This window comes from Tenrec ecaudatus, chromosome 1, assembly GCF_050624435.1.
Source record: "Tenrec ecaudatus isolate mTenEca1 chromosome 1, mTenEca1.hap1, whole genome shotgun sequence".
NCBI classification, from domain to species: Eukaryota; Metazoa; Chordata; class Mammalia; order Afrosoricida; family Tenrecidae; genus Tenrec; species Tenrec ecaudatus.
In genome coordinates, this window is record NC_134530.1 from 90,914,850 (window position 1) to 90,924,100 (window position 9,251).

The following is a 9,251-nucleotide window of genomic DNA, read 5'->3' on the forward strand; positions in this document are numbered from 1 at the left end:
CCTAACAATTAGATACTTCAGTGCATCAAAAGACTTCACCAAAAGAGCGACGCAAAACAGACTGCAGGCCGGGAGAGGCAGCTCCTGGAATCCCCAGGACCTGTGGAGAGACAGTCATAAAGGTCAGTGGACAGACCTAGAATTATGCACACTTTGTTTATTTGTTTGTTGCTAGTTATTACTATCCTTTTTCTCCCTCTTATTATTCAATTGTTGTTTTTCTTTTTGTTTGGTCTCTGTGATTGTTGGTTTGTCTACTTCTCTAAGATAGGCACGGGAAGCAAGCTAGAGGAGAAAGCAACAGGACCAACGGTTCTGGGGGAACCTGAGGGGAGAAGGAGGCAGGGGAAGGGAGAGGTGAGCAAACGATGTCATAGGCAAGGAAATAAGTAGGGAATTAAAATCAACAACAAGAAGGACATAGAAATCCTGGGGGTGTTGGAGCAACAGCAATCTAGCTGAAAGGAAGTACAGAAGAAGGGCAAGCGTGATGGTGGGGCAGGAGGAAGGTAAAAGGAAACAGAGGAAAGATCTAGGATGCAGAGCTATGGGTGCAGGTATAAGCATAGGTGTGCCCATATGTAAATAATTTAATTCATAAAAATAATATTGGCCTATGTACATATATTTATATGGCCATATACTGAGGTAGTGGATGGACTTTGGGCCTCTGCTCATGCCCTCCCTCAATGCAAGAAAACTTTGTTCTAACAACTTGGCATTCTGTGATGATCACCCCTCCTGGCACAATCCCTGAGGATAAAATGGGTGCATAAGCAAATATCATGAAGAAAGCTGATGGTGCCCAGTTATTAAAATAGATAGCATCTGGGATCTTAAAGGCTTGAAATTACACTCTAGCAGAGAAGCAACAGGCCTACATGGAAGAAGCACACCAGCCTGTGCAATCATGAGGTGTTGACAGAATCGGGTAACAGGCATCAGAAGACCCCAAACAAACAAATAAACACCGACAAAAAAAACCCATATTGTTGAGAACAAGGGGGGGGGGGTCAGAGCAGAGACCCAAAGCCCATCTATAGACAATGGGACATCCCCTTACAGAAGGGTCACAAGGAAGGGATGAGTCAATCAGGGCGCAGTAGAGCACTGGTGAAACACACAATACTACTCTGATTCCTTGAGGAATCCTCACGCCCCACTATCATGATCCCAGTCCTACCTTCCACTGTGGGCTAGACCAGAGCATGTGCACAGGTACAGATATGAGATAAGAGCTCACAACACACAGAATCCAGGAACAGGAATGGGAGACGCATTACCTAGAGGGTAGGGGGAAGGTGAGGAGGGGATGGGAGGCAGAGGGAACCGATTACAACAATCAACACATAACCACCACAACCCCGGGGGCCTAGCAACAGAAACCATGGGGGAAGGGAGACAGCGGTTGGTGTAAGATGTGAAAATAATAATAATTTATCATTTATTAAGGGTCACGAGGAGGGTAGAAGAGGAGCTGATACCAAGGGCTCAAAAGAAAGTATATGTTTAGAAAATAATGATGGCAACATATGTACAAAAATGCTTGACACAATTGATGTATGGATTGTCATAAGAGCTGTAAGAGCCCCCAATAAAATGATCTTTTAATTTTAAAAATTGCCAATGATATATCAGACAAGAGCCTAATCTCTAAAATTTATAGAAAACTTCAATACCTCAACAAGAAAAGAAAAAAAAGAATGTACAATGCTACCTGTAATAGGATAATATCTATCCATATGCAAGGAGATCCAATCAATACAATAGTTATTCAAATTTATGCCCCAGCCATGAAAGTTAGTGATGAAGAAATTGAATAATTTTATCATCTTCAGGCAGAAAGCGACCTTGCAAGCCTGACTAGACCAGAGGATGTACACTGGTACAGATGGGAACTGGAAACACAGGGAAGCCAGGGCGGATGATCCCCTCAGGACCAGTTGTGTGAGTGGCGAAACTGGGAGAGCATAGGGAGGGTGGGTTGGAAAGGGGGAACCTATTTCAAGGATCTACATGTGACCTCCTCCCTGGGGGATGGACAACAGAAAAGTGGGTGAAGGGAGACGTGGGACAGAGCAAGATATGACAAAATAATAATTTATATATTATCAAGGGTTCATGAGGGAAGGGGGAGTGGGGAGGGAGGGGATAAAGTGAGGACCTGATGCCAGGGGCTTGGCTGGAGAGCAAATGTTTTGAAAATGATGAGGGCAACAAATGTACAAATGTGCTTTACGCAATTGATGTATGTATGGATTGTAATAGGAGTTGTATGAGTCCCTAATAAAATGATTTTTAAAAAAAGATTGTTAAAACAAATGTAAGACAATGATTGTAAAAAAAAAGGTAATCAAGCCAATTGAAAAATGGGTAAAAGACATAAATAGACACTTTACCACAGAATGCAGACATTCAGGTAGCCAGCCAATAAGTGAAAAATGCTCAACATCATTAGTCATTTTTCACTCACTGACCTGGAGAAGATTCCAGCGCATAGCGACCCTACTCACAGTGACATGCAAATCAAAACAACAATGCATGATCATCTCAATCCAGCATTAATAACAAAGTTCATAAAAGGAGAAAGCAATACATTCTGGTGAGGAGGTGGAGACCCTGGAATCCGCACACACTGAGTGTGGACTGTGAAATAGTGTAACCACTGTGGAAAACAGTAGGAAGCCTCCTTTAACAGTTGGGAATAGAAACGCCATGGGACCCAGCAAGTCCATTCTGACTCACGGTGACCCTCTCGGGCAGGGTAGAACTGCCTGTGGGTTTCTGAGACTGGAATTCTAGATGGAAGTAGAAAGCCTCATCGTTGTCCTGAAGCAATCCCTCTACATAAGAAATCCCTCTGCCTGGGGAAACCAGAGTGGTGATGTGAATGGATATAGCCATGTTCACTGTAGCACTATGCGCAATTGCAATAGGGAGAAAAAAAAAGATGGGAGCAACCTACATGTCCATCAGTGGAAGAATGGGATATGTAAACTGGTGTACATGTGCACAATGGAATACTGTGTAATGCAAAGAGCGACAATGAATTCTTGAAACACCTCATACCATGAATGCACTTGGAGGATATGCTGAGTAAAACTGATGAATCACTATGTATGGTAGTTAGATGCTTTTATGTCAACTTGAATTTTTATAGAAGTGCAGGGAAGAATCTAATTTGTCAATCAGACCACAACCTGATGGTGCCTCCTTGGGTGATGTGGATTTCTTACATGTGGGGAACCTGGGAAATTCTCTCTCTCCATGACATTGCTGTTTTACTTGGTAGGACTCTGCAGCCAACCCTAAGAGCTATCCGTGTCCTGCCATGTCTCCACCAACTTTGGAACCATGCATCTCTGTACCCACCGGCTTGTGATCTTCTTGCAGCTACCTACGTGAGTATGAAGGGGAGCTTATGCACTAGTATTGGACGTATGGGTTTGAATTGAATAGGGCTGAGAGACCTTCTTGATACTTCTTGATATAAAACTCTCATTTACATAGATGAATATCACTGGATTTTTCTCTAGTATGTTAGGCCACCCAGTCTAAGATACCAAGGGACAAATATTGTATGAGACCACTACCATTATTATTAAAAGTCAATAAAAATTTGTCACATCAAAAGAACCATTCTTTGAAGCTACCAGGCATGGGAGGGGAAGACAACAATATTATCAAGTGTCAACTTGAGTGAAGAGGAAAGCAATACAGTGAGGGAGATTGGCAAAATAAATAAATAAATAAATTGTAGACTCAGGAAAGTTTGGAAGAGTTAAATACAACAGAGGTAAAAACTGTTATACGAGGGAGTACCAAAGAAACTCCCAAAATGTTTAATATGTTTCCCCCCAGCTAGGTGAGCATTGAGTAACTCGATCTGAGTTGGTGCACCCAGTGGTATCACCTGGGAAGCTTCTCTCTGCTCACAGTGAATTTCTTCCATAAAAGAAGTTTCTCTTGAACCTCATTTTTGTGATGGCTGATTTAAGAAGAATAGAGTGTGGCTGTGAGATTTTGTATCCTGCTTGGGAAAAATGCCACAGAAGCTGTTGTGATGGTGAACATAGCTTACAGGGACAGCACTATGGGGAAAACTCAAGTGGTTTACTTGTTTCAAAAAAGGTGAAAAGTCAATTGATGGCAAACTTCCTTCTGGACATCCATCAACCAATGAAAATGTCCACTTGTAGTACATTTGGAGTTCGTTCCACCAGGTCAGACTGTTAATCAAGCTCTCTATTTAGAGGTTTCTCAAAAGGCTGTGTATTCGTGTGTGACAAAAAACGACGTGATTTGTGGCAGCTGAGGGACTAGTTTTGTCACCGTGACAATGCACCTGCTCACCCAGCCATCTTGATGCACCAGTTTTTGGCCAATAGCATGCCTCTATTGTCCCACACACCTTAACTCACCTGACCTCACTCCATGCAACTTTTTTTTGTTTCCGTGAATGCAGAGGGGCATGAAAAGTCAGTGATTTGGCGACATAGAAGAGGTGAAGAAAAAAAGCTCATCCAATCTGATGAGTTTGAAAAATGTTTCCAAGAATGGAATCACAGATTTCACAAATGAATTAGGTGTAATGGAGAATAATTTGAAGGTGATAAGTTTGGTTTGTATAAAATAATTAAATACATAGCTTTAAAAAATTCCAAGAAGTAATTCCATTTGGGGGGGGGTACCCCTTGTGTACACAATTTTACAATAATTGTGTTCTAGGAGACATATAGACTGAACAGGTATGGGAGGGAGCATGAGAGTATAGCTAGGAAGATATGTAGATTCAACAGAGGATGTTGTACTTGTGTATTTACATTTGCTGTAAATATATCTGAGAGTGAGGAGGCGCACACAGGCGGCAAAGTTAGGAAAACTGGCACATAACCAAGCATCTTGAGAAAATGTGTTGTGAGACTGAGGGCTAAAGGCCACAGTCACAGGGGACAACACAATCCATGGGCATAACATAGTTCACAAAGACAACATTAAATGTCCTACTCAAGATCATTAAAAAATGGCTGCATTCGTAGAGCAACAGGGAGCTGGATTCAGAAGAGGACATGGCATGAGTTCCATCATTGTGAAGTCAGATGGATCTTGGATAAAAACAGAAAAATGCCAGAAAGATGCTTACTTGTATTTCATGGATTATGCAAAGGCCATCAACTGTGCGGTTGGGAATTCCAGAACATTCACTTATGCTCTTAGAGTACCTGTATACAGACAGGCCACGCGGCAGTCATTTGAACAGAACATGGATACTTTGTGGTTTAAAATCAGAAAAGATATACGGCAGGCTTGTATCCTTTTATGAGACTTATTCAGTCTATATGCTGAGCAAAATAACCTGAGACGTGGCTGATATCAAGGAGAAGCAGGCATGAGGAGCAAAGGAAGTAGATGACGTAATGCTGCTTGCTGAACTCCGAGAGGACTTGAACAGACAACATCACGATGAAAGGAGAGAACATGGAAGTCATCAAGGACTTCATTTCACTAGGCTTCACAACCAGTCTTTAAGGCAGCAGCAGTCGAGAAATCAAATGATGTGTTGCTTTGGACAAATCTGCTGCACAAGATCTCTAAAGTGGCAAAGAGCAAAGTTGTCACTGAAGTGTGCCCAAGCCATTTGATTGCATTTTCAAGGACCTCATGTGATTGTGTAAAGTGAACAGTGAATAAGAAAGCTCAGGCAAAAAGTGGTGCATCTGAGTTACATGGTTGACGAAAATATTGCAAGCACCGTAGATTGCCAGAAGACCAAGCAAATCTATCTCAGAGGAAGTATAAGGAGAATGCTCTTTAGAAATGAGAATGGTTAGGCTTCGTCTCACTTCCTTGGGACATATTATCAGGAGAGACCAGTTCCTGGAGAAGGACATCACGCTTGGTAAAGCAGTGTCAGCAAAACAGAGGATGACCCTTATGTTAGGCTTGCATGTCTAGAGAAACAAAACCAGTGACATCCATGCATGTGTAGGAATGAACTTTTTACCAAAAAGTAGTTTTATATCATAAAGGCATCCCGACCCATTCCAACACAAGGCTATGGGGCCAATCCTAGCCCGCACCCTCTTCCGACTCATGTAGCTGCAGGCCTATGACGCAGAAAGTTGAAGCGGAAAGAGGGAGATCACAGGCTGGTGGGGGCAATGTTGTATGGATCCAAGGTTGGTGGGAACATGGCAGAACTCCAACAGTTCTCCAGGTGTGCAGCCCACCTGTGGTTAGGCAAACACAGAGTCCCAGTCAGAAGGAAGGTAATGGGCTAGAGGGAAAGACATTTTCTCACTGTCTCTGTGACCTGATTGATAGGCTGGACCCTACACTTTCAAACAGGTTCAAGTCAACATAACATCTAATTGCCACAACCCTCAATGAGATGTATTGACACCATGACTCCAACAACGGGCCCAAGCATAACAATGGTTGTGAGGACGGGGTAGGACTGGGCATTGTTTTCTTCTGTTGTACGTAGGGGGGCTGTGAGCCAGCGCCAACTGACAGACATCTAGCAGCAATAGCAATCATTCACAAAGACAATGTTCTACATTCTGCTTTGATGAGCACTGATTGGGATCTTACAAACTCATTAGCAACCACATAAGAGGCGTGTTGGACTGCTCACTGCAATGTCAACAATTAAAAACCACGAGTCACCCCGCTCCGTGGGAGAAAGAGGAGGTTTGCTACTCCATAAAGAGTTACAGTCTGGGAAACTCACCGGGAGATTTCCACCATGCTCTACAGACTTGCTATGAGTCAGAGTTGACTCCATGACCGTGAATGTGGAGTAGAGAAGGTACAACGGCTGGTCTCTCTCCATGGGCAGGAAAGAAGAATTAAGAAAATGGAGACATATGTAGATAATTAGTTCAATGAACTAATGAACACACAAGCAGTCTCCACAACCATGAGACCAGAAGAAGTAGATGGAGCTCAGTTGCCAGCATCAACCTCTGTAAAAGGGATCGCATTAGCAGGTCCTGGACTGAGAGGGAGGAAAATGTGGAAAACAGTCCAATATGATCAAAGAGACCACTTAGCAGTAGGATAGGAACTGGTGGAGCCCCAGGACTGTGGCTCTTAGTCACCTTTCAGGGCTGGAACTGAACTCACCCCTGTGAGATAATTTTCAACTAAAAATTAGACAAATCTATAAGGGAAATAATAATTAGTGAGATACATACAACTTAATCAATCGTTGATGATAAAAAGGTAGTATTTATGCAAGGACAAGTTGGAAAGGTTAAGGAAGAAGGAGGAATAGAATTGGGAAACACCAGGAGGACGGGAGAGAAGTGATTTTACATTCAGTGGATTGCAATGAATGAGATGACACAGAATGTGTACAAATCTACTGCTAAATGTAAGCCTGAACATCTGTTCTGTAAACATACATCGAATTCACATAGAAAACTTAAAAAATATCAATAACATAAAAACACAAGAAGCTTTTACAGAGCCTTCATGACACAATGGTTAAATGCTCGACTGTTGTATTAGTCTGGGTAGACCAGAGAAACAAATTCATAGACACACTCATATGGGTATAAGAAAGAGCTTTATACACAAGAGCAGTTGAATATTGAGAAAATATCCCAGCCAAGAGCAGATCAAGTCCATAAGTCCAATATTAGCCCATAAGTCCAGTATCAATCTATAACGTCCTCTTCAGACTCACAAAGCACATGCAACGGCGCAGGAAGATCCCAGGCCAGTGTGTGGGAAGCCTTGTGGATCCAGTGGCATTGTAAGCATCTCAGCACAGGCAGAGGTGTCCACACGGCTTCTCCAGCTCCCAGGGCTGCATCAGGGTATGTCCATGTGGCTTCTCCTTAAGGATATCTCGCAGGATGTCTACAGTCTTGCCAGTAGAGAGTCTCCAAGGGAGTGACAGAGAGAGAATGTCTTCCACCTCCACGGAGGAAATACAGGAGTTCCCAGAATCCTCAGGAGAAGGCCATGCCCACACAGAGGCCTCACTGGCTATCACCTGATTGACAGGCTGGACTCTACCCCTTCACTCTTAATCCTCAAAGTGACAAATGATTCTATAACTACCACAACTGCTAACTGAGGGGTCTGTGGTTCGATCCCACCAACTGCACCTGGGGAGAAAGATGCTGCATTCTGTTTCCAACATGGTTGCTGTTAGATGCTGTCAAGCCAGCCTGAGTCATAGCAACCTCACAGCCCTACAGAATGAAACCCCACCCGGTCCTGCTCCATCCTTGCCATTGTTCTTACGTTTGAGCCATTGGTGCAGCCACTGTGTCAATCCATCTTGTCCAGGGCCTTCCTATTTTTTCTCGGCCCTTTGCCCACGCTGATGTCCTTTTCCAGGACTGACAACTCCTGACAACATGTCCGATGTAGGTGAGACAAAGTTTAGCTCTCCTTGCCTCTAAGAAGCATCTAGCTGCACTTCTTCCAAGACAATCCATAAAGACTGCAGCTTTGAAAACCCTATAGGGTAGTGCGATAGTCTATTGTGCCAGCCTGGCCGATAAACACAAGTAGGATTAACTGAAGGGCAGAGGGATAAATGGCTCGGTGAGCCAAGCCTTGCTTGTTCTGTGCCTCAGTTTAAAGGGGTACACTACCTGTGGGATGCCTAGCCTGTGGACTGTGTCGCTGTAAATTGAGGTCCCTTTAATCCCACAGGATTGGAATGTTCGTCTCTGGAGCTGGAGACCGACAGTTGGTGTCACAGTTAGTGACCTGCCTTGCTGTTTGCTGCCTGGGTATATATAGCCCAGCTCTCTCTACAGAAAGGGACTGGCAACTGGCGGCTCTCAAACCTTAAAGGACTGCTAGTGTCTCACTGCTTTATAATTTAACTGTTAATTTCTTGTATTATCTATCTGTATATAATTTAAAGGTTCATTTCTTGTATTATATATCTATCTTTATAATTATGTTTATATATAATTACTAGCAATCTGGTTTGTCTCTCTAGAGAACCCTGTCTAACACAGGTAGTTAGTTCTACTCTTGTGTTCAGTGTCAATCTGAGCAGGGATTGATTCGAAGATACGGGGTTTCACTTAGAATGGGGAAGCTTTGAGGATTTTTGTTCCCCTCAGGTGAGTAAAGTGCTCCGGTGGCACGGTGGTTACCGTGCTCAGCTGTCAACCAGCTGCTCTACTGAGATAGGTGCGTCCTGCAGTCTCCTTCAAAGAGAGTCATTTTGAGTCAGATCTAGCACTTTGTAGTGGTGGATTAAGGTGAGTTTATTT